General features: G+C 41.1%; 2 long non-coding RNA genes across 4 annotated transcripts in view; one reads left to right on the top strand and one right to left on the bottom strand.

Moving 5' to 3' along the window:
- The window catches only part of LOC111090501, an 87,766-nt gene that overhangs the window by 58,187 nt on the left and 4,021 nt on the right, over positions 1–25,558 (top strand). The window lies entirely within an intron of this gene.
- On the bottom strand, positions 661–25,558 carry LOC111090500. 3 transcript variants are annotated; one of them, XR_005372114.1, is made up of 6 exons: positions 25,422–25,558; positions 22,744–22,850; positions 22,385–22,621; positions 18,485–18,557; positions 12,202–12,344; positions 9,984–11,219 (listed from the first exon to the last, which is right to left on the bottom strand). It is a non-coding gene; the product is annotated as an uncharacterized LOC111090500 (long non-coding RNA). The 3 variants fall into 3 exon arrangements; XR_005372113.1 differs by lacking the exons at positions 9,984–11,219; positions 12,202–12,344 and adding an exon at positions 661–1,921; XR_005372115.1 differs by lacking the exons at positions 9,984–11,219; positions 12,202–12,344 and adding an exon at positions 13,454–16,563.

Raw genomic sequence — 25,558 nt, 5'->3', positions numbered from 1 at the left:
ATATGTGCTTATTAGCTATTCGTGTATCTTTGTAGAAATGTCTAACCATGTACTTTCTCCTTGTTTTTTTCCCTTAATATTCAGTTGTCTGTGCTCCTTATGTATTCAGGATATAGTCCAATGTCAGATTATTTACAAGTATTTTCTTTCATTTTGTGGGTGTATTGTCTTCCACTTTCTGAATGGTGTTGTTTACAGCACAAATGTTTTAATTCTGATGAAATCAATATATATTTTCTGTAAACAAAACAATGCCATCGGACAGGTATAATTGACATGCAGTAAAATTCACCTTTTTTAAGTGCAAACTTCTTTACATTTTGACAAATATATATTATCAAGTATCCACTACATAACCAAGATACAGAGCAAATTCCCTTGGGCTACCACTGATCTATTTTCTGCTACTAATTTTTTTCTTTTTCATAAATATTGTAAATAAAATCATAGGCAATAAAATATCAGATACGTTTCTGCTTAGTGAATGGAATTCTATCAATCAGTTCTTTATATTCAAACTTGGACTTTTTTTTTAACCTCTATTCCTGGTTTTCTTTTTTTTTTAATTTTTATTTATTTATGATAGTCACACAGAGAGAGAGAGAGAGAGAGGCAGAGACATAGGCAGAGGGAGAAGCAGGCTCCATGCACCGGGAGCCCGACGTGGGATTCGATCCCGGGTCTCTAGGATCGTGCCCTGGGCCAAAAGCAGGCGCTAAACCGCTGCGCCACCCAGGGATCCCTTTTTTTTTTAATTTTTATTTATTTATGATAGTATTCCTGGTTTTCATTTCAAGATTTCCTGCTCATTTCACTTTAGGCATGACTCCTTTATAACCACATCTACAGCATATCAAAATTTTAGTGTTCTAATCAGGAATGCAAATTTTCTGGCTTTAAGTTTATGAGTCAAGTTTGTGAAAGGTTGAGATAAAACTTAAGAATGAAGAAATTAGAAATGGGCTAGGGTGAGAGTTGTCCAACTTTAAAAAAAGGACAGTACTTTCTTCAGACGAAACTGCACTCTATGGGAAGTCATCAGAGAGGAAGAAAAACCTTAAGAGTGTCTTAATCATAGGAAGCAAATTGATGGTTGCTGGAGGGGAAGTGGGTGGGGAGTGGGGTAACTGGATGATGGGCATTAAGGAGGGCACATGATGTGACGAGTACTTGGTGTTGCATGCAACTGATGAATTATTGAACACTACATCCAAAACTAACGACGTACTATATGTTGGCTAATTGAATTTAAATTAAAAAAAGGAGCTACATAGCAGCTCAATATGTGAACACATAAAATAAAAGCAGAGCTTCTCTTTTGATTTCTGAATAGACACCATACCCATGCCCTCCCTCTTCTCTTCAGAGTGTGATTTGAATTATCAGTGGACTTGGTCATGAGTTTTCCTGAGTTGAGTGATCTACTAGGATCAGCTTTAAGATATTGGTCATCAGGATCAGTCTCAGGATGAGGAAGAGGGAGAAATTTGAAAAACAGCCTAATTACAGTATACTGATCTTGGAAAATGGTTTTCCTCTCTGCCCTTCACAGCTCTGAGCTCCCAAGATGACATGAGAATAGTCAGGGACAATGATAACCAGGTACACCTCAGAAAGGCTGCTGGAAGTTGATAAGAATTGTCCCAAATCCTTCCAGAAGATAAATATAGAATGAGCATGATTAAACAAATAAATAAGAGGGAAGAACGTTCTAAAAACAAGATCAACAGTAGAACAGATAACTTTCAAAGGAGTGTGGAGTAAATTTTCCAGCCCCATATGGAATATTGGAGTAAAGAACACAAGATTCCTCCTGGTACTGAATTCTGTGTCTGTGGGTGACTGCATCTACCTGGCTCTTCTGTGGATAGATGACTGCTGACCAGTATCCAGCTTCTTTTGCCACTCCTCATTATCCATCCTGCAGCACAAAGAGTAGCGTCAGAATGGCCAGTGATGGGGGTTCCTAAAGTCAATTTGTCTTGAAGTTTTTAATTCCAACCTTAAAAAAATTTATGAACCCTGAACTCAGACTTTTTAACATATGACATTTGTTAGAGTAGCATACATTTGCTTAATTTCACGCCCCTTCTCTATAGCATGAGAAATCTGCAAAAAGGAGCTCTGTAGGTTTTGTGATGTATGTGTTTGTTCCTCCAGTGAATTGCCCTATCGTGTCCACAAACGTTCCCTTTCTTGACTCCACTTGGGACTATCAAGCTGCTTAGCTCTTTTGACAACCACTGCAGGGATGCACCCATTTATTCTTTGTACTTTTGTGTACCCCCTTGGATTTACACATGCTCATTGGGACCCTGTGAGTTGTGAATAATATCTGCCTGTCAATATAGGGCTGCTTCAATTGGTTTCCTTAATAAGGCTGCGCATAATAATGCACTTTTGGGAAGGAATTTGGATACTAACTAAAAGGTAGCACACATTCCAAACTTCAAGTTAAATTCAATATGATTTTATTGAACTGGCCATTCTGCTTTTGGTTTGGATTTTGGTGTTTTTTTTATCCTCCCACCCCCACTCCATAAGGCTTATCACCCTGGTTGTTTCAATTTGGTACAATTTTGTAGTTTTTCTAAACAAGTATGACTAGTTGATCAGTTGATATGACTGTGGCTGTTTCTGTGGGTCAGGAGTCCAGGCACAGCTTAGCTAAACCCTTGGCTCAGGATCTCTCAAGATTTTAATTAAAGTGTCAGCCAGGCTGTGTTCTCATCTGAAGGCTCAACTAGAGAAGAATCATTTTCCGAGTTCATTCAGGTTGTGGGCAGAATTAATTTCCTGTGGCTATTGAGGGAAGGCCTAAGCTTCTTAAAGGCAGGAGGTAGCCATCCTTTGTCTTTAGGGTCATCCATGGTTCCTTGGCACTTGAGCTTTCTCAATATGGACACTCACATCATTAAGCCATCAAAGCAAGGCTCCCACCTCACAGAGGATCCAATCCTCTTATTTTCTTTTAAGGATTTTCACCTAAGTCAAGCTGCCCTAGGATATACTCACTGTTGATTAAGTAAAAATGATTACATCTGCAAAATGCCTTCACCTTTGCCATATTATATTGACTAGAAGCAAATCAGAGGTACCTCTCCCACTGAGGGAAAGTATTTATACAGGGTGTGAACACTAGGGGGTGGCCATCTTTGGGGACCAGATACTATAGGTGTAAACAAAGTTCACATTGTAGGAAACAAGAGAAGTATCTCAAATTTTGACCGTTGTGATACACGTCAAAAGGGTTTTATGGTTTTATAGAAATGGAGTTCTAAGAAAGCCAAAGTCCAGTCTGGACAAGTTCCCAGATACAGACTGCTGAATTGAAAGAACCAGAAAAGCAGGAACTGAATTCTCAAAAATCACCAATGGGGAAGGTTATAGAACATTCAACCATCAGCAAGAACACAGTAGGCTAACCTCAAAAGTGCTAAAGCTACAGCCACCTTTTTGTGCTGCTCTTGAACCTCATTTTGAGGGTGTATCAGCTCCTTTGAAAGGGTTCACATCTGGTGAAAATGTATTAAGTACTGTCCTAGTCATTCAAACACATTCTGTCATTTCATTGTGTTTCTGTAAGGATAAAATGAGAGAATGTAGTACTTGCAAACTGAAAAGCTCTGAAAAATGACAAAGGTGAGCTCCTGTTGCCATGCCATTAGTGGCTTTCTTGAACTTCTCTTGTGCTACTCCTGTCTTTTGCTCTAAACCTTCACCTGCCTGATCTCCTACTCCATGCCTGTGTCTCATAGGAAGGCTGTGTAGCGTCTGTCACTATATCCCCACCTCTAGGGGGTTGCTTACCGGACAGTGAGGGAGTATGTACACTTGGGGCCCCATGGTTTTGGTCTACAATACCAGAGTGGGTGCATTCTGTTATAGAGAAACCCTCACGTCTACACCTCAACGGGTACCAGAATGACATTTGTTCAGAACATTGGCCTTGCAGGGATTAAAGACTATGAAGTAGTAGTTAGATGTTGTCTGATGATTCAAATGCTGACCTGAGGGCCCTCTGCTAGAAAAGCATGTAGGGGCTAACCAAAGGAGATAGGAGAGATTTGGTGAGAAAACCAGAGTGAAGTGGCTGGGGAGCCTATAGGGCGGCCAATTATCAGTACCAGGGATATTTGGCATGGGTATAATGTTCTATAACAAGAGAAAACAGCCAGCATTTTTGAGTGCTCATGGTGAGTTAGGTATCCAATGCTTTATACAAATGAATTCATTTATTCCTCACAACTCTCTTATAAATTATATTTTATGCCCATTTCATAGATGAAAACTCTGAGCCATAGAGTGGTGACTAATGTGGCCAGAACCACACAGGTGTAAAGCAGCATGTCATCTATTCCATCCTTGAACAACACTGCATGCCTCCTCAGCCCACAGTCTCACAGCCAAAATCTCCACGCCTACCACCTCCTCCAGGAGTGATGGCATAATCTGGCAGCAAAATGGGCAGAGGTGGAGGCAAGCAGATGGCTGGTATCCAGAAGACCTGACACAGGAGAGAGAGCCCCAGGGTGGTGACATTCAGGGGCCAAACACAACCTCTGGGAGAACTGGAAAGATCAGGTTCAAGGGCCCCTCTCCCTGAGCTAGAGGCTCTGAATCAGAGACACAAGTCACTAGGAGCAGAGAACGGGATGTACATCTAGGTTGACTTGATGCTGAGCTGTAGAATTTTTGTCTTGGGATTGCTTCACAGGACCCTAAACTAAGGGGCAGGGCTGAGGCTGTGGGAACATTCCAGCTGAGTCCCGGGAGGCAGCTTGCCAAGCAAGGTATGGCAGTGAACTTAACAAGCACTTACCTGTCATGTGTTAGGACCGGTTTGGGTGTGAGGAATTCATAGAGGAGCAAGATCATTCTTGCCGTGGGAAGGCTCCCAATTAAGTGGCACTGCTTACTATTTTGTCTACGCATGGACCAGGGCCACACCTAATATTGCCTTTTTTGTCACCAGAATAGAAACAATTGATATTACTATTTTCTGAGACAGACTTTTTCATGATAATTTCCATAGCAATTTTAATAAAACCCAAATGGAAATTCAGTTTATTAAAAACACATCCTTTCTTCGTTTCCTCATTTCCTAATTTAATTGGAACATTAATACGAGTCTAAGAATAGAAAAAATTAGATTAACAAGTTAAATCTCTTAAATGCCAATGAAATTGTAAGTGGTGTTCGGTGTCATGTATCTCCCATCCTTGGTCTATGAGGAGCTGATTCTGGAAACCCAGGACGAGACCTATGGGGAACCACTTAGAACCATATGGAGCCAAGCTTCCACCCTGGTCAGAATTGTGGTAGGTGTGGATCCTTTCCAAGGTAAATATTTTCACAGACCCTGCAATATGAAATTAGACTATTTTATCCTCCCATTACTTAAATATGCATACACAGAAAACTAGGTCTAAACTCCTGATGCTTTTAATTCATACTAGTCTGAAGTCAAAACAAATTAACAAGCTAAAACTGAATACATCACAAAAGCAAAAATAATTTGAATTTTCAAGAGCAATTAATTTTGCTGAAACTAAATGCCACTCGTACCAGGGCTGTGTATGGACAATTCCCTTCATTCTAACGTGCCGTTCCTACTCTGTCAGCCTGAAAACAATTTTTTCCCCATTTTTTTTTTTTTTTTTTTTTGTGCTGCTTCAGAACCTTCGTGCCTGCAGTTCACAGTGATGCCATTTGGAGTTCACGCGGCGGGAATTCATCATTTGCCTACTAAATCTGCCTTTGTTCTTTTCTCATTAGCCTGGGACAATTAAAGTGGCACCATTTGACTGGTGAAAACTCATTTGTAAATATAATTACAAACTTGAACACTGGAACTGTGAGAAAGGGTTTGGAAATAAAGCAGTCATTCTGATAATTCAGAATATGCTATTTTTAATTTTTAAATGTTTGTCAATGATGTGCGAAATTTAAAAGTCCTGTAGGAAGCTTTGAGACCTCAGAGAATTTGCCCTTGGGCTTCTGATTCTGTCTGTGAAAATAATCTTAAAATCACTATGACAGGGAGCCATTGCCCACCCTACATAGTCTCCACCTCTCTTTGCTTGACTTTGGAGGAAGCAAGCACATAACATCTAGAAGCTGGACATTAGGAAATCCTATGAGTAGTTGGATCAGGATGTTGGGGATGCACAGGTACCATGAAGTCTTGGCATCTGGTAGTCAACAGAACCAAGTGGAACAAAACCTGAAGCAAACTATGTGTAAAGTCTAGTTTTTAATGATGGCCCTATGCGATGCAAAAGCCAATGGTCTCCATCTGGCATCATTTCTAAGTTCAGGATACTCATGTGATTGATGGAGGGCTCACACCGTAAGACTGGGTGTCTTGACCTATAATGAGCTTTTATCAGGACGTGGGTAGAGATTAAGAAAGAGTCACTGGATAAGCCTTCACAACTCTCACCTCAGCCACAGAAGGCCTCCTTGCTTACTATGTCTCTGTCAGATTAAGGGTATACTTTAGTCTGGTCCATAAGGGCCCTGGGGCCCACAGTGGACCTTGAGACTTTAGAGTTACATGACTTTGAGTAACGTGTTTAACTTGGATAGGTATCCGGTTGCTCTGCTATTAAATGGGAATACTAGTAGCATTGGCTTTGTCAGGCTGTAGTGAGGAACTCAATGAATAATGCAGGAAAAGTGCTTGACACAGTACCTAGGGCAGAGCAAGTGCTCCATAAACCAAGCCAGTATTATTTACATTAATATAGAATTTTTATATTGTCATTCAGGCATGGAAAAAATGACTCTAGAACAGTAGTCCTCAAATTTGTCTGCTGAGGGGCTGTAAGAAGAGGTAATGCCTGGTTCTCACCCCCAGACATTCCGATTTACTTGGTATATGGGGTACATGGTGTAGCTGGGGTGTTGGGATTTTAAAAAGTTCCCAGGTGGTTGTAGTATGCAGCCAAGACTGAGGATTTATCACTGCTCCAGAAGAGCTCTCGGCAGGTGAAGTCTGGTGCCATGAACACTTGAGATTTGGATCCTCGCCCAATCCGATCGCCAATCATTGGTGTCCTTGGGCAAGTCACCTCCCCACCCAGTTTTCCATTTATGTAGGACAAAGGCCAGATTTCACAGGGGCCTTAGGGATTCTGAATGCTATGCTTTTACAGACTCAGAGGTGAGGAAAAGCGAACAATCTCCCAGGTTATATTTCTATCTCTGAACTATTTTTTAAAAAATCAAATCAATGAAACAGGGTTTACTTTAAAAAAATGTTTCTTTCAATGAAACAGGTTTTAAACTCTTGACTTAAAGTGAAACAAATATTTAAAAAATGCATTCCTCCTTTTTACTATTTTACTGGCTGGTACTTAGAGACACAAAACCCAGAATTTGAACTACATAGCATCCAAAAGCTCAAAGTATATTTTACTACAATTTAGAATCAGCTACTATCCTTCTACCACTTACTTCAGAAAGCCAAGGATTTGAGAATATCTTCTAGGGCATTCCTGGATCCTGAGGAGCCCATGGTAGGAAGGTCTCTGTGTACTTTATGGGTAGGAAAGTTTAGGACAGGGCAGTTGAAGAGAGCATTGGAAGGTAACCCCAGTGCCAGTAGCAAATGTGTGAAGATTCATATCAGTTTCTTGGCTGTCCATTTATAACCACTTCTTGTGGGGGCACTTGGGTGGCTCAGTGGTTGAGCATCTGCCTTTGGCTCAGGTTGTGATCTCGAGGACCTGGGATCGAGTCCCACGTTGGACTCCTCACAAGGAGCCACTTCTCCCTCTGCCTGTGCCTCTTTCACTCTCTCTCTGTGTCAAATGAATAAATAAATAAAATCTTAAAAAAAAAATAACTACTTCTTGGTCACTATGCTCTAGAAGGAAGTACATTGAGGGAAAACATCATCTGGACATTATATGATCTGCAAGTAGCATAATCATAGCGTGTGCATAATAACTCATGGTCTACAGAATGCTTTCATGTACACCTCTTAGTGTTCACAGTTAAGACTGTGAATGCAGCATTGTTCTTTGAATTTTACAGAAGAAAAAACTGTTCATAGAGAGATAAGGTGATTCACTCGATAATATCCAATGTAGTAAGTGGCGGAGCAAGGACTTCATCTCTGGTGACAAATTCAACTTATCTCCACTGCACCAGGCTCGAATCTGGAGTGGAAACTGTGAGTCCCATAGAACCTGGGAGCCTCCTAATCCTTCAGTATCTGCTGGAGGAGTACTGGGATTCCTAAGATCCCTGCTTTCCTTTATTTCCCAGCCCTAACATCTTCCTCTCCCTTCTTTCTCCACTGCCTAGTATTCCCTCTTTGGCTTTATTTATTTATTTATTTTTTATATCCCACTCTCTTTTCCCCTCTTTTGAACAAAACTGGTCACTTCACAAAAAGAGGGAGAGCCTATTTTTTTCCCCCTCTAGTGTATCTGTAATTGTCCTTGAGCACGACCTGATTTTTCCTGAGGGAAACCTGTCCTTGTCCTGATTGACTCTGGTCCCCGTGCTCCTTAACTGGAGCCCAGACACACTTCTGGCTTCATGGAGACTTCTCCTGAAGCACCAGGTCCAGATCTTTAGCTGTCCCCAGACCAGTGGGAAAGAGGAAACAATTCATAGCCTTGATGTACTTAGGTTTTTGTGTAGCCAGGCGCTGCCTAATAAAACACTGACCTTGATTATCATTTAAACTTATGCTTCAAATTTTCATGTACTTCTCATAGTCTGCTTGGACTTCCTGCCAACCAAGCTTCTCTAGCTCCATCCTCCATCTACATCCACTGAGCACAGACCCTACTAAGGTAGGATACATTCTCTTTCTCCTTCAGGAGTTCTGGATCCTAATTAAGGAAGCTTTCATGACAAATGGAAAATACCTAACTTCTTTGATGGGATCAGGTCTAGAATCTGGAGTATTTTAACCCATGCCATGAGTTTAAGATTGAGTTGTGTTTGTTTTTTTGCCAAGATGTTATAAGATTATGCTATCAATTTCAGCTTGTAGATTAAGAAAGTAACACTGCATTTTCCACAGAACTCTCTAAAATTTCTTTTAGAGAACATGAGTTTCCAGAGAGTAAGATGGTGATAAAAATCTTTTGAATCAGATCAGAATTTAATTCTGATATTTTTCAGAGGTATTTTTCAGAGGATTATTTTAGATTCTGAATAAATTAAACTAATTTTTTGTTTGCTGTATTCAGTAAAGAAAACCAGTTGAGTTTAGATTTTGTACTCTTTGTAAGTCATGATTTTTTTTCATTTAAATAGGTGGATTATGTATTTTTAGATGTATTTCATAGAAAATGCCTATCTGATGTGGAAATTGAGAGTGACAATTTTCTAATTTGAGCTTGATACTATTAGACCTGGATTTGAAATCGAGTCTAGTTCAGGTTCTTCAGTTCTGGTATATTTTCTGTCAGCACTGCTACATAGCTTAAAGAGAATTACTTCCTTTTACCTGACCTGTTTTTTTTTCTCAACTCTAACAAGCGGGATTTGAATTAATTAATGGCCAATGGACTTTTCAGGTCTAACTTTCTTTTTTATATTAACCTCAAATTGCCAATCTAAAAACTTCTTGTATAAAACATGCAAAGCACAATGACTTAGTATAAATATCTTGTATATCCTGTATATCTTGATATATATATTCGTATGTATACACACATATATATCATGTGCCTGTGTGTGTGTGTATACACATACATAAATAGGCACACAAGTCTTCTGAGATTTTAGATTAATGAATTCCTTTTAAAATTAAGTTGTAAGGAAAAAAAAAAAATAAATAAATAAAATTAGGTTGTATTTTTAGTGTAGATGCTTAATCATTCCAATATATAAGGATATTGCACTGCTGAATGTAAGCCGAAGAAACTCTGAAATTTTTTTTTAAGATTTTATTTATTCTTGAGAAACACACACACACACACACAGAGGCAGAGACACAGGCAGAGGGAGAAGCAGGCTCCATACAGGGAGCCTCACGTGGGACTCGATCCCAGGTCTCCAGGATCACACCCTGGGCTGAAGGAGGCGCTAAACCGCTGGGCCACCCGGGCTGCCCCACTGGCCCCTGGAGTGAGTAGCTGGAGGGGAACCAACCCCCAACGACACAAATAAACCCCCGGCCCCAGCAGTGTACAGGCTGATGGGGTTGAATTATTTTCTTTTACCCCCTGCCTGACCAAGACACCACAAGGTCAAAAGGAGAAAAGCATAGGCTATGGACACTAGATGATGAATATAGGGCCCAGATGGACCAAGAGATGGGGGTGAACAAACACTCTACCTTGTGCCCTCCCTTTGGTGAGCAGCAGCCCTGGGATCACAGACATGGAAGGGACCACCCTGGGGCTGACTGCTTTCCTCTGCTGTTGGCTCCCAAAGCTAGGAGGAAACCAGGAGCAGTACCCCAAGCATGGCTTCCCCAACACCTATTTATTTTGTTGTTTGTGCTGATGATGGGCAGGTCCCCACTTGTCCCTTTTGGACACCCTGGAGGGGCAAGGGGCTGAGGAGGGCCAGACCCAGGTTCCAGGGGCACAGGCAGTACAGCTTTTGGTTGTGTACATAGGGTGCTTTATTCTCCACAGAGTGATACATGCTAAGATGGGTTGGGCTTGGGCTGATGTCCCCATATGTACAGATCTGAATAAAATGGGTCTCTGAGAAGAAAAAAAAAGATTCAGACCCATCCATATTTGAAAGCTTCTTCAGACATCATTACTTCATTTCTACCCCACTGCTCTGTGATTCTTCAAAACCTGTAGCTCTACTAAGTGGAGGGTGGCTCACTCTTGCCATCCCTGGTTATCTCCCATTGCATGTTGTCTTGAGTGGGAATTCCTGCACTTCCTGAAAGCAATCAGCCATGCCTCTATATATTCCCTGTGGCTTAATGTTCAGGGGGTTAGATGCCTGATTACTCAGGGAGAACATGCAGCCTTGAGAGTCATGGGGGTTTCTCAGAACTCTTAATTCTCAGAAGTCCTTAATTTGAAGAGACAGTTCACTAATGCTTTAAACAAGTTCCCATGACCCTGCCATCTGCTTGCATTAAAACCAGGTGAATCATTCACTTTGTTTCCACTTTCTCCAAATGAAAGTGGACATGATTTCTGTCTCCATCACCCAGAAGACACACGATCTTGCCTATCTCCACCTCTTCCTCCAGAATCCACACCGCCTTCAAGGAATGGCTGGGGCAAAGGAGAGCACATCAGTGTGTTACACCAAGTGGGAAGAGACTTTCGTACACTGTTACATTTCTCCTCCTGCCAGTATTCAACCTATGGCAAATGAACTCAGACTTTCCATGTTTTTCTAAACATTCTTACTGGCAGGTGTGTAGATCTGGCTTATTATTAAGAAAAATATTTTTTGCTGAAATTATCTGGCAGGACATTTTGTACTCCCAGAGTCTGGTATATCCAGGACTCCATGGTATTATTGTTAGTTGACTGTTTCTCCTAGGAGATTCTGTTCTCTTTGAGGATAGTAGATTTGTCATAGTCATTTTTTATTTCCCACAGTTCCTGGTATAGTTCCTGGGGTTGCCTGATTCACTGACTGGCTGATCTGGTTTGATGAGGCTCAGTGAGGAATATTACTTAGCCCTATTTTTTATATAAGGGTGCCACGTGTTTTGAGGAGGGACTCAAAACTTGTAAATGATCCCAATGGAATTAACTCCAGATATCCTGGCATCTTGTTTATACTGGCATCTTGCTATTTATACTATATCATTTTTATACTATATCATTCTTATACTATAAAATCCATAAGAGATACATGAGAGGAAAGGAAATTGAAGCTGAGACTTAAATTGGTAAAATTAACAGCATTTCCATCAATTATGGAAAGAGGCAGAAAATCCCAGATAGTAATAACTGAGGGGTGGGAGGAAGGGGCAGAGATTGGGTATGGATTTGGTTCATAAGGGAGACACTAATTCATTTTGCTTAACTGGAGTTAGAGACTGAGTTGGAAGAGAATGGAAATTAAAATAGGTAGATTTGGGTCTAATCTTGGAGGGTCTTGAATGCTATCTAGTGGTGCCTAAAATTGGTATAGGGCAAGTTTAAATTATACCCTCTTGGGGCAATCTTTTGCATTTGGATTATACTTGTTGACATTTAAAGTGCTCCTATAAATGCCATATATTTTCATCTTTTTAATTACCTTAGGTGGAAAATGCTAGATAGTTTTACCAGTCTGAAGGTAGAACTTTAATGTGGCATCCTGCAGAGTGCTTCTTCTTTACTTGCTTGTAGAAGAAACTAGAATCTCCGGGAACAGATTGCGTAGTTCTGAATGTTTGCTCCCTAAAATTTTATAGACCCTTTTTAAGATGTCCATAGCAGGAAAAAAAAAGCCTACAGTAAGGATAAACATTGAAAAAATACAATGTTGTATTTGCATTTACCTTCTAGTCCCAAAGCTAATTGTTGAATAAGACTTTGTCTGTTATAACTCATCAGTACCCATGGCTGGATTTTGTGATCTTTGTCTTTTGACTGCCAAGTGGGACATTCATGCTTACTTGCTCAGTAAACATAGAGGCTCTGCTCAGGGTATAGTGAAGCATCCAACATAATTCTTATACTCAAGAAACTGACAATTTATGAGAGGAGACAATATTTTAATGTAATTTCTGGTAAAAGGTACTAAGTTCCTCAAACTGCTAGTTTTGAACAGATGGAGTGTAAAAGAACAATATGAGAGTTTGTTACTCTACATTTTTTGCTCAAATATGTGTGCTGTGTGTTTTAACATGTTTATTTGAATTCAGAATTACACATAAATACACATACCACACTACACAAATCTGTGCTTCAAAATAGAACAGCTGTGCAAAACATTCTTGAACTCAATGATCTTTACTCTTGCCAAAGGGAAAAAAATGTCTGCCTTGACAATTAAGACACACACACACACACACACACACATTAATAGCTGGCTAAAGAAATTCCCTCCTTAAATAATAGAAGAAATTACTGAAATACTTAGGACCTTTATCAATTGGGTAGATAATAGAATTGTAATAAAAAATATTTTAGGAAAGTCAGAGGAAAACAGTCAGACACTTCTTCTGAATAGCTCCTAAACTACTAAAATCATTGAAATTGGCATTTGCTTGGCCTGACTTGAATTTGCTTGAGAGGAATAATATATACCCAATTCTTGCTAATCATTAAGGTTAATAAAACATCCATCTTTCGCTTTACTTTCTCTCTTGGATAAGCAGCTAATAGCTGAGGATTAGGTAAGTATGTTGGCTCATCCAGGCATCTGGGATGAGTGTTAGGGAAGAAGAATAAAAATTATGCATGGGGACACCTGGGTGGCTCAGTCGGTTAAGTATCTGTCTTTGGCTCAGGTCATGATCCCAGTGTCCTGAGACTGAGTCCCACATCAGGCTCCCTGCTCAGCAGGGCATCTGCTTCTCCTTCTCCCTCTGCCTTCCTCCTGCTTGTGCTCTCTCTCTTGCTCTCTCTCTCTCTGTCTTTCTTGTTCTCTCACTCTCTCTAACAAATAAACAAAATATTCTTAAAAACTATGCTTGCATGAAACAGGTTGCATGTTCTAAAAATGACCACTATCATATTTCCTGTCCCGTGTACACTTCCAGAACTTTCCTTCTCCCCTGTCAAGAGGTGGAGTGTATATCTTCCCTCTTAAACTTACACTTTTCTGACTAAATTAACTAATAGAATATTAGTTAATATTGTGATTTCTAAGACTAGGTCACAAAAGCAATGCAGCTTCTGGCCCTCTTAGAACACTTGCTTTGGAAACATTGACCTGACATTTAAGAAGTCTGAGGCTGCCATCTTGTGAGGAAGCCCAAACAGGCTCACGTGCATAAAACATATGGCGAGATACTAAGGGTACATGAAGAGAAGAGATCCCAGTCAGCCCTCAGATGCCTTAGCTTCCTCTTGTCCGAGCTCTGGCCACTATTTGCCTGTGTCTGTATGGGAAACTCCAAGTCAGAGCTGCTCAGTTGAGCAGTTCCCAGTTCCCTGGCCCCCTGAAACTATGAGGAATAAATAATTGTTGTTTTAAGCAATTTTGAGGGTTATTTGTTATGTAGTAATAGATATCCAGAAGCAGGTAGACTAGATATCCATATCCAGAGTATATAGAATGCCTCCCTTAGTAAGTTCAAATTTAGTACAAAACATCAGTCTTAGTAATTTATGTGAATTAATAAAAAATTACATAAATAATTACAATATACAGGAAATAGTTAAAAATGCTATAAGACAAAAACAATAAAGTGCTGTACAAACTCAAAGAAAGCTGAGATGAGGTCCTCTTGAAGCTAACATCAAAAACCTCACAGAATTGCTGGTGGGTGACCTGGCCATAGCCTTACAGATGAAACGTGACACTTAGGGGTGGGGAAGGTTCCAGACAGGAGGACCACGTCACCCACAGACATGTAACTACTTCAGTATGTAATACCTTGTACATTTCTCAGCTATAGTGACCAGCTCAAACCTTGAGATCAATATTTCTACGGCAGCTTTTATCATTCTGTCATATGGCAAAATAGCCCTATGGGTTCATATCCAATCTGGAATTTGTATCTGTTTTATTGATATGCATTATTTGAGAGTTTCTGGGATCTGTGGCATCCCCAGTCTTTATCAAAACCATATTGTGAGAGTGCCCATCCTGTTCCTGTCCCTCTGGCAGGCTTCAAAAAAAAGGGGGTGGGTGGGTGGGGAGGAATGAGACAGTGTCCTTGTCATAAAAGAGTTCATGGCTGGATTGTGGAGACAGATAAGGACACTCACAGTGGCAGTGCAGGGGACCTGGCATTAGAAGACAGGTGCACTGAGACAATTGGTAGCAAGAGCCAGGGATCGAGCTGCCATGCCTGAGATCATCTGGAAAAGTTCTATGGGGGGGCAGGGGGCCAGCATTCTAACAGAATCATTATAGGTTCAGTTGTGCCCAGCAGGAAGGGAAAGAAAGAATTCCGGGCACAGGGAACTGGAAGAGAAAGCGCTCGCTACCATTAAACATGGTGTGTATTGAGAATTGCAGATAGTTCTGTATAACCCAGGGTGCAGTATTTAAGTGGGGAGCCTGAGACAGAAAGCTGGAGAAGGAGCCGGGAGCCAGCTTATGAGAGGCCTACAGTCCCCATCAAGCTGAGGAGTTTGGACTCCATCCCAAAGGTGACGAGACAATCTTTGAGAGGTCATGAGTTATTGAGTCTACCCATTCAAATTGTAATTATTTCTCACATAGCCGGTTTCCCTATGTATGGTTTCTGGGGCTAGGACGTACTTTTTGATGAAGAGCCATCTCACTTTTGCCTTCTTTAAAATTCCGTCATCCATTTCTCCAATGGATAGTATTCACCCTAATGATTGGAGCTAATGTAGCCTGAAAGAAATGCCACCTTACAGGAATCAGAGGCAATCTATTCCAAAGTGTTTTCCACTCACTGTTCTTTCTGGAAATGTGGTTTCTCATGCCATGAAACTTGCATGATGCCATAAAGAGGCTAATTGTGGTAATTTATGGACTGTGGCTCTGTAAGATCCATTCAATCTTTTAGAGATGGATTAATTACAACTTGAGGACCCCCACCCTCTTAGAAAAACCACTTTATTGGCCTATTCCCACTGTCAGGAAATCTGGTGGTAAATAATTCAAGATAAATACCACCCCAGTGGGAAATTGCAAGTGCCTATGTTTCATGACCTGTGACATCCCCCGTGACATGTGACGCTGTGCCAGTGGGACCATGGGCTCGTTAATGAACCTTCACATATTGGTTCAGGTTATCTGATCTTCCCAAAGCCTTGCCATTCATCATCCTTGGCAATGAAGGGCAATTCCTCCAGATAACCCATTCCCATATTCTTCCCTTGTGTGAGGCTGATGGTGCTCTAAATGCTTTATGATTTTTTTTTTTTTTTTCTGTTCAGGTCTTTTAGAGTGCCAGGAAGAAGCTTTAAATTCAGCCACCAGTGTCCATGGAAGATGTTTCATTTTTTGTTTTATTCAATTAAAAAATACTTCCTGGGTAGCTAATAATTCTGGCTATTTCATGGTAAATAACACACATATAACTCTGGATCTCAAGGCATTTATAGTACAGCCCTGGACTGTTTGGGGAAAGAATGACGTTAAAAATTACAGTATTTTAGGGGCACCTGGGTGGCTTAGCAGTTAAGCATCTGCCTTCGGCTCAGGGCATGATCCTGGAGTTTGGGATCAAGTTCCACATCAGGCTTCCTGCATGGAGCCTGCTTCTCCCTCTGCCTCTCTCATGAATGAATAAATAAAATATTTTTTTTAAAAATGACAGTATTTTAAGGTTGGAAAATGCTTTCACACATGATGTCCTCTGAGTGCTTTTGGATGATTGTTTTACTTCGGTGTCCCAGCTGGCTTAGGGTGTTTCTGTTCTGAGGGTAGGTAATTTGAGTTTCCCAAATCTCTGTACCAGACTTTGTCCTGCTGCTCTTCTCTGGGGTGAATGTCTTCAATATATCTGGTTCTAAAGTAAGTAACTTACTTTAAAAAAAAAAAAAAAAGATTTTATTTATTTATTTGACAGAGAGAGTGCACAAGCAGGGGAGTGGGAGAAGCAGGCCCTCCACTGAACAGGGAGCCCGATGCCAGGCTCGACCCCAGGACCCTGGGGTCATGACCTGAGCTGAAGGCAGACACTTACTCACTGAGCCACCCAGGTGCCCCTGTAACTTACATTCTTATGTAACTTAACGCTCATGGTAAATCCATTAGAGAAGTCCTGGTAACCTAGTTTTACCAAAGACCAAGTTGAAGCTGAGAGGATTTCAGTAACTTGCTCCATTTGCTCAGGTTCCAATCCTGGGCCATCTGACTTCAAAAGTTCCTCATTAACTGCTCTAAGTGAGTTCCCTTAGATACATGCGTATATAAAATAATTTCTGGAAGTTTCCTTCTGTTTAGGATGTTTTTAGAATGTGACAGAGGGACTGCTTGGTGCTTATGAAGATTTAACTTAGTTGTTTTAGTGTAATTAGTATGGAAGACAGATCTTAGCTGTGGTCATCTGTTCGTTGGGGAAACTGATGCAAGTTTCTGCTTGTACCAAAGTCCCATGGCCTGTGTTTATTCTGTGATCACTCATCCAGGAGTGGGATGCAACGTGTGCTCTGTGATTTCTCTTAAGAGAACTTTGTGCCTATAAAACTGACTTTATTAAGACTTTGGGGGCAGTGATTGGTTTTTAATTTGTAGCAGTGCAAATCACATAAAATTAAATATTAGGCATGCCACAAAAATAAATATATAAATTTAATTATAGGAAGAATAGAGTAGCTAAAGTTCACCATAAACAATAGAGAAGTGGAATAAGATCAAGGTCGTCTTTCACTCTGTATCATATATTTTATCTGTAATACATCATACGTGCAAGACTTATCTTCCTGACATCTCACCACTTGAAAGCTCTTCCCCTTGCTGTCTTTCCCAGAGCACCAGGAGGGCCCCGCCATGCTCAGGCCCACCACACCTCTTCAAAAAGCTCCTTGAAGCTCACTTAGTCCCTTTTTCTCTTTTCTTTTTTTAGCATAGAGAATTTAGTTTTCCATCTTTGCTAAATAGTTCGTGAATATGCTCTGCAAAGGGCCATTTACCTCTTCACTTACCTTTTTGCAGCCTGAAAAACCAGCACATACTTGAGACCTTTTATCTCTTCTTCCCTCCCTGTAAGTCTTCATCAATGTAAAGATAAGAAGTTGACCTTTTCTTTTCTTATTGTCCATATGCTGACCTCCACGATATTCAAGGGGGAAGGCCTTCTACCATCAGCTCCGGTTTCATCTATTTCTAAAAATTGATCTTGCGGCATATTCACATACTATTCAGATACACAAGATCAGTTATGAAGTGATATTTTGCCATCAATTTAACAAAAGCTCCTCACTAAGGGGGGAGGAAAACTCTAAGAAATTCTTTCCCTTCATTTTTGTTAATGCTCAGTTCTACTGAGTCCCTTTCTCTTGCATGTGTTCCGTGTTGTTTCTATTCCACTTTGGTCTGTATATACTTATTTCCACTTTTCGGAGGCCATTTAAGAAAATGTTTAGACTTTTTAGCTTAGTTGAGCATATGGCTAAGGTTCTGTGATACAGAATATGGTTAGCAACAGGCTCTAGAGTTGGACTGTCAAGCACCAAGTAGACTGTTAGCATACTGACTGTGTACCATCTGACAATCATGCCAACCTCCCTCAGTGTCAGTTTTCTTATCTGTAAAATGGGGAAACAAATGATAAAGTATCGTGAAGACCAAAAATGAAATCGTTCTAGGAAGACCATTTAGCATGGTGCCTGGCATATGGAAAGCTCTCGATATATGCAAACTGCTAATCTCATTATTATTCCTATCCAAAAACAACTATAAATGCTTGTCTCTCATTACGTATTACTTAAGAATGAAATCTCACCTTTGTGAAGTCCCAGAGCTTCCTGTTTCTTCTTTGAATGCTCTGCGCTATGATCTGCCTATGTGTTCTATGCCTGTGGGGCAGGGGGTGGGGAGCAAGGGTTATTCTTGTTGTAGAAAGAAGTGAACTCCAGGTAGAAAACTGATGCTAAACCCTTCTTGTGCAATTATATTTATTTTTTTTAAGATTTTATTTATTCTTCATGAGAGACACAGAGAGAGGGGGACAGAGACATAGGCAGAGGGAGAAGCAGGCTTCCTGCAGGGAGCCCCATGCAGGACTCGATTCCAGGACCCTAGAATCACGCCCTGAGCCAAAGGCAGATGCTCAACTGCTGAGCCACCCAGGTGCCCTTGTGCGATTATATTTAAATCAACTTCCAACTTTTAGCTGCCCAGCCTTAGGCGTATCACTGCGTGATCATCTCTACTTGACATTGTGTTTGTTACGTGAGTTCTTATTACCTCCGTTCTGTGGAGGAAGAACCAAACCCTGGAGAAGCTGAGTCACATGTGTGGTGCAGCCCTGTAACTGCTAAATACTTCCCTGGAGTTTGGTTCCTAGAAGGGTCCAAAATATGTTTGCTGACTGGGTCATTCAGCAAATCCTAGGTAGTGATTAAATAAATGTATAGTCAGAGAAATGTTAAAATGGTAGGTCTGTACCATTATTTAGCTGAAGGGTGAAGCCTGTCCTTTTGTTTTTAGTAAAATCTTTATCCATTTTTGAAGCACCATCAAGTCATTAGTAAGGAAATGTGAAAATGTACTTGGGTTGATGTTTGTTGTGCCTTCCCCACCCCTTCTCCTAACAGGGAAATCCAAGGATGGTTTTCTCCCTGAACAAACAAATAAAACACAGTGTGTATTGTATGTAGTCCAGAGAGAGAATGAGAACATTACCCAGAGTTTCTATCGTGGACCTGACGTAAAAACCCAAACAACTCTTACTGACTTCAGCTGGAAGATACAATCTTCCTCCAAAAAGGCTGAGAGCTGATGCAAGGGCTAAGACAGGCTCTCCATTATGCCTCCTCAGAGGTTTGGCACCTCAAAGCAATTCAATTCCAGTCTCAGAGAAGAAAGGGACCTCTGAGGTCACCTCAGTGTGCCACACCACTGCTCAAAGAACAGCAGCCCAACTGTCTCAGGAGGAGGCTTGCTTGATTCAGGGACTGGGATTCAAATTTCCCTGAGTGTTTCCCAGTTGGGTCCCTTCTCTCTATCACTACGAACTAATCCTCACTCAAACTTAACATTTCTTCTCCAGGCACTGGCACCAACCTAACAGGTCCTATCCTCCCTCAAATGTGGTTGCTCTACATTCTTTTTAACTACAAATGTCATGCTAATTCTGCTTAGAAATCTTTCTAATTCTAGCATAGCATTCAAAGACCTGAATGCTTTGCTTTGTCTACCTATCCCATTGCATTTCCTTTCTCACATTTTATATTATACTAGTATTCACATCACAGTTTCTTGCATGTTCTGTGGAGGTTGACAATCTCTGTTTTTATCCTATTGTCTTCTGTTTGGAACACTTTTCCTTCCTCCTGTTTGTTCAGACATCACCTCTTCCCAAATGCATACCTGTGTCCCCCTTGAGCCCGGCCAAGGTCCTGTTTTTCCCCAAGGGAATAGCCTATGCTCACCTTTCCAAAGGAATATTTTCTCCATCAAAGAAATCAGCTTTGGAGGCTAAACACAGATTCTGACATAGCTTAAAGTATGTTGTTTTAAATTCAAGTTAAAATCCTTTCAAGCTTCAGTTTTTACTAGATGCCCTGTGACCCAAACACATCAGAACCAGTTAGTATAATGGTTTTACACATGCATTTCAAGTCACCCAAACTGGGCTCAAATGATAATTCTGCCAATTACTAGTATGTGTCTTTGAACAATTTCCCAAATCATTGAAGTCTTTTTTCTTTCTTTTCTTTTCTTTTTTTTCTAAGATTTTGTTTATTTATTCATGAGAGATAGAGAAAGAGAGAGAGGCAGAGACACAGGCAGAGGGAGAAGCAGGCTCCATGCAGGGAGCCTGATGTGGGAGTTGATCCTGGGTCTCCAGGATCACACCCAGGACCAAAGGCAGGCGCTAAACCACTGAGCCACCCAGGGATCCCCTTTTCTCTTTCTTTTAGATACAAACTGTTGCCAATTAGTTTTTTTTTTTTTAAGATTTATTTTATTTTAGAGAGAGAGAGAGAGAGAGTGGGGAGGGAAGCACAGAGAGAGAGAATCTCAAGTAGACTCCTCTGAGTGGGGAGCCTTTTCCAGGACTCAATCCCATAACCCTGAGATCATGACCTGAGCCAATATGAAGAGTCGGACACTAACTCAGTCCCTCACGTGCCCCACCTATTAGGGTTTTGATAAGAATTAAGAATTAAAATAATATGGTAACAATATAAGTCAGAAGCATTTAGCCTAGGGAATGTTAAATATAAGTTCCTCAATAGATATTAGAAGTAATATATCTCATTTAAGAAATACTTTTCAAGCCTCTCAATCACAGACTCTTTAATTTCTATTCTCTTAGAATGTTATTTTTCTCTGGAATTTTAAGATTACTATGAAATACAATAAACTTCCACTCTAGTGTTATAGTAATGCAGAGGGAGAGGCAAGAAGGTCCTTTGCTAGCACACCTATGGGGGTTGTCCTGAGGTTTGAGTTAACAAATGTGCGGTGACTAACACATAACTGGTGCTCAATAGATGTTTAGACTGCCTTCTCGCTGATGGCAAAGCTTGGCTTGTTAAGGTGGTTTCTTTCTGTGGAAAAGATTTTAAATCCAATTGTGTTTGACAGGATAATGGCTACCCTGAAGATGTCCACGTCCTGATTCCCAGAGCCTGTGAAGATGTTAGATTACTTAGCAAAGGGAAATTAAGGTAGCAGGTATAAGTAAGGCTGCTAGTTAGTGGACTTTAAAATAGATTATCCTGGGGTATCTGAGTGGATTCAGTATAATCACAAAGGCTCCTAAAAGTGGGAGGGGGGCGGGCAGAAGAAGAAGATCAGAGAAAGCAATGTGACAACAGAAATGGGGGCAGAGAGGCAATGTTGCTGGTTTTGAAGGTGGAAAAAGGGGGGCCATGAGCCAAGGGATAGGAGTGGCTCCTGGATACTTTAAAAGGCGTCAAAGTAGATTCACCCTTAGAGCCTCCAGAAGGAATGCAGTCCTTACTATACCTTGTTTATAGTTCAGTGAGACTGGTGTCAGGCTTCTGGGTAACAGAACAATATGATCATTTTTTTCTAAAAATTTTATTTATTTATTCATGAGAGACACAGAGAAAGAGAGAGGCAGAGACACAGGCAGAGGGAGAAGCAGGCTCCATGCAGGAAGCCCGACGTGGGACTCATCCCGGGACTCCAGGATCACACCCTGGGCTGAAGGTGGCACTAAACCACGGAGCCACCCAGGGATCCCCGGAACTATATGATCATTAATTTGTCTTAAGCCACTAAGCTGGTAGTATTTGTTACAGCAACAATAGAAAATTAATATACACACAAAGGAAAGATACTGAATTTCTGGTGGCCAGGTGTCTAGATTTTTGGTCCTAGAGCATTGGATTTGTGGTTAAAACAAAATTGCTGGGACACTTGGTGGCTCAGTGGTTGAATGTCTGCCTTTGGCTCAGGACATGCTCGCAGGGTCTTGGGATTGAGTCCTGCATCGGGCTCCCAGTGAAGAGCCTGCTTTTCCCTCTGCTTATATCTCTGCCTCTCTCTCTCTGTCTCTGTGTCCCTCATGAATAAACAAATAAAATCTTTAAAAAATAAAAATAAAATAAAATTGCCTCTAAAGAAGGGAACTGCGTTTCTGGAGGAGCTCATGAAGTCTCAAGGTACATAAATCCTAATAGCTTATATGTTTCCCATCCTTTACCTTTAGCCTATCAGCAGACTTCAGGGAAGGTCAGAGTGTCTTCGGTGAAAATGCTACGCGCTTGTCGGAGTGCTGCTCTCTCTGTTCATGAGGGTAGATGATTCAGGGCTGGTGAGGAAGGGATGCTGTGCCAGAGGTCTAGGAGAGGCTTCACATTTCACATTTTCATCAGATAGTGACAATAGTGACAGCCATTGCATGACTAGTATATTTTAGGAGCTGTACATTGGTTCTAGTCTTCAAGAAAAGAAAGAAAATAATTTTTTTAAAAGATTTTATTTAAGAATTTGTATGAAGTAGGTTTCATTACATCTATTTAAAAAAATAGGAAATGGAAACAGAGAAGCTGAGTGACTTACACTTAAATTATGGTGCCTCCGCCAGTGTGTAGGTCATGGTCACCCAAGCCGGTGCTTTGTACACTGTAGGTTACCAGCTCCCTAATAAGCTGTGCCTCTGTTTTTCACTGTGGAACAAAAAAAGCAGCTGATGTTGTGCTAAAATGTGTATCATACCTTCATTTATGAAATCTTCCCCCCTTCCCTGCTCCCACCGTGAAATCAGTCCTGTCCCCGGAGCTATTTGATAGATTAGATATTCAGCGCTCACTATTTCTAATAGATGTTGAACGTCAATCTGCTGCTTATGGGACTGAAGAGCTATTATTTTACTACAATATCATCATGGAAAATGTCATTGTATTTTCCCAGGCACAGTGCTGTGATACACAGTAACTTTGAAATCAGAGGCTATTAGGACATTTTCCCAGAACAAAATGTGTCCCAGAAGAAACAATGTGATGTGGCTTATCCTAGTGTGTTATTTTCTCCAGAGCACTTGTCTCCTCCCCCTGCAAACTCACAATATTTTAAGCCTCACAAATAACACTTTCAAGAGGACTGCGAAATGAAAGGCCCACACAGTGGTGGAGAACTCTAGGGGGCATGTGTGTGTGTTTGCTTTCCTTAGGCGGATTCTGAAAAGGTACAGAATGTGGGAGGTGTTATGGTAGGTTTCATGAGGCCTTGAAGCATGAAAGAATCCCTTCATCAGCCTTATTTTTGCAGAACTTCAAAGTGAGGCCAGGAAAGAATAGGCTTATGAGCAGTCAGGCTAGAAATTCACCGTCTACTCTGTTTATTTCAATTGTGTTTCAAGTCCATTGCTCAGGTGACCTTACTGCTGTACTGGGAATTGACAAGGGTGGTAAGCACAACAACTTGTCAAAACTTTAGGAAAGTAAATTGCCATTTGGGTTTTTACCCTCCTTCTCAGGCCGGGCACGCTCACCTGGAAGGGGAGGAGGCAAAGAAGGAACCATCAAATAACATATTCTTAGCCTCTCTAATTGACCCATATGTATTATCCCCTAGAAACTGGAGGTGAGAAGATTCATGCATTTATTGCTTCATTCATACAAGCCATTTTAATTAAATATGACCGATGTACTCAAAACCCAAGTGAATGCCATTTCAGCGAGAATACTGTTTTTTTTTTTTTTTTTCCTTTTAGACAACACCACTTTATACATCCTGTGGGTGATATTAAACACATTTGATAACTGGTTTCTTCTGCCCTTGAGAAACCTGGCCTCTAGTTGGGCAGAGGAGACTTTCACATGTGGAAAGCTCCAGAGCTATTTAAAGCACCTCCACCGTGGGCCAACCAACGCAGCAAGGACCTGGAAATTATTTGGCTATCAAAGAGTTAATCTGCTAAGGTAATGGCATGAACAATGCACCCCATAATGTATACAAAGAGGGTGCTGCCACTAGGAGACAAAATCACAAGGGGGATGCTAGGCTGAACTTTGGAGAAATTGTTAAGATTTAAAGCCATTAGAGAGAAAAAGGTATTCCAGGTGACAGGGCCACTGCACGCCCATCCATGTGGCTTCCCAAGTAGTCTTGGAGGAAGTTGAGGCTTTTCATGGAAAGAATGAGAAAGGGATTGGAAAGGCAGGTTAGACAGGGCCTTGAATGCTCTCATAAACATTTGCACGTGGTCCTACACCAAAAACAGCTTTGACAAATTGTCTTTCTTTTCTTTTCTTTTTTTCCTTTTTTTTTTTTTTTTTTTGTTATCAGGGTAATGGCTGTTTCAAAGCATTGACGGAGGAGTACTAGTCATGTTGAACAAGATGTGCTGGGTGATGGTGGGTCAGGGAACACGATGTCCGGTTGGGAAAGTTATTTTATTGGTACAGCAGTGAGAACAGGGAGCATGAGAACCAAAGAGTGGGCCACTAGGGTGCCAGATCCTATTTTATCCTCTGGGGCTCCTGCCCGGACTGTCATTCTTCCTTTAAAGATGAAGAAACTGAAGCTTGGGCCGTAGGATAATGTACTTCAAGTCAAAAGACTACTATTTTTGTAGAACTTCTCTTGGCTGTAAATCTCCTGTTCTTTCCACTTCATCAGGCTGCTGGGAGATCATAAGCTGTTACTGCATGTCCTGATTCAACCCCCACATCACAAGTGCCAATAACAGAGCTCACATCCTCCTCACAGACACATGAACACAGTTGAAGCAGCCACCTCCACTCTTCCCAAAAGGCTGGGAAAGGGAATCATAATATGGAGGGCAATGAATTCTCTCAGTGGGAAGAAGAGGATTTTTGTTGATTCATGAAGTCATCTCCTTAGTGAATTCCACAGTTGTGATCCCCGTGATCTAGGACACACGGGAGACCTTTTCTCCTTTTCAGGTACTCTGGGGAAGATGTGCTTCACAGCATTTCCCTTTTATTTATCCCCCACCAAAGATTTTTTTTTTGAGAGAGAGAGAGAGAGAGAGAGAGAGAGAGAGAGCGTGTGCATGGTGGGGACAGAGGGAGAGGGAGAAAGAAAATCCCAAGCAGACTCCCTACTGAGTGTGGAGCCCTCGAGAGGGCTTGACCTTAAGACCCATGAGATCACGACCTGAGCCAAAATCATGAGTCAGATCCTTAACCAACTGAGCCACCCAGGCACCCCCACAATATTTCTCTTTTGAGATTCTGAAAGGCATGTTACAAATACATTAAAAAAAAAAATACCTTGATGTTATCTGTTCTCACATGTACAACCAGAGCGATTCATGTCCTGTGGTCCTGTACGCAACACTCTCCCAGCAATGACAGCCTTGCCCTGGAATGATCTGTTTTGTCTCTTTCACCCACGCCAGACTGAGAAG

This window comes from Canis lupus, chromosome 17 (genome assembly GCF_011100685.1).
Source record: "Canis lupus familiaris isolate Mischka breed German Shepherd chromosome 17, alternate assembly UU_Cfam_GSD_1.0, whole genome shotgun sequence".
Lineage (NCBI taxonomy): Eukaryota > Metazoa > Chordata > Mammalia > Carnivora > Canidae > Canis > Canis lupus.
The sequence above is the reverse complement of the archived record's forward strand: the minus strand, read 5'-3'. Positions and strand labels throughout refer to the sequence as shown.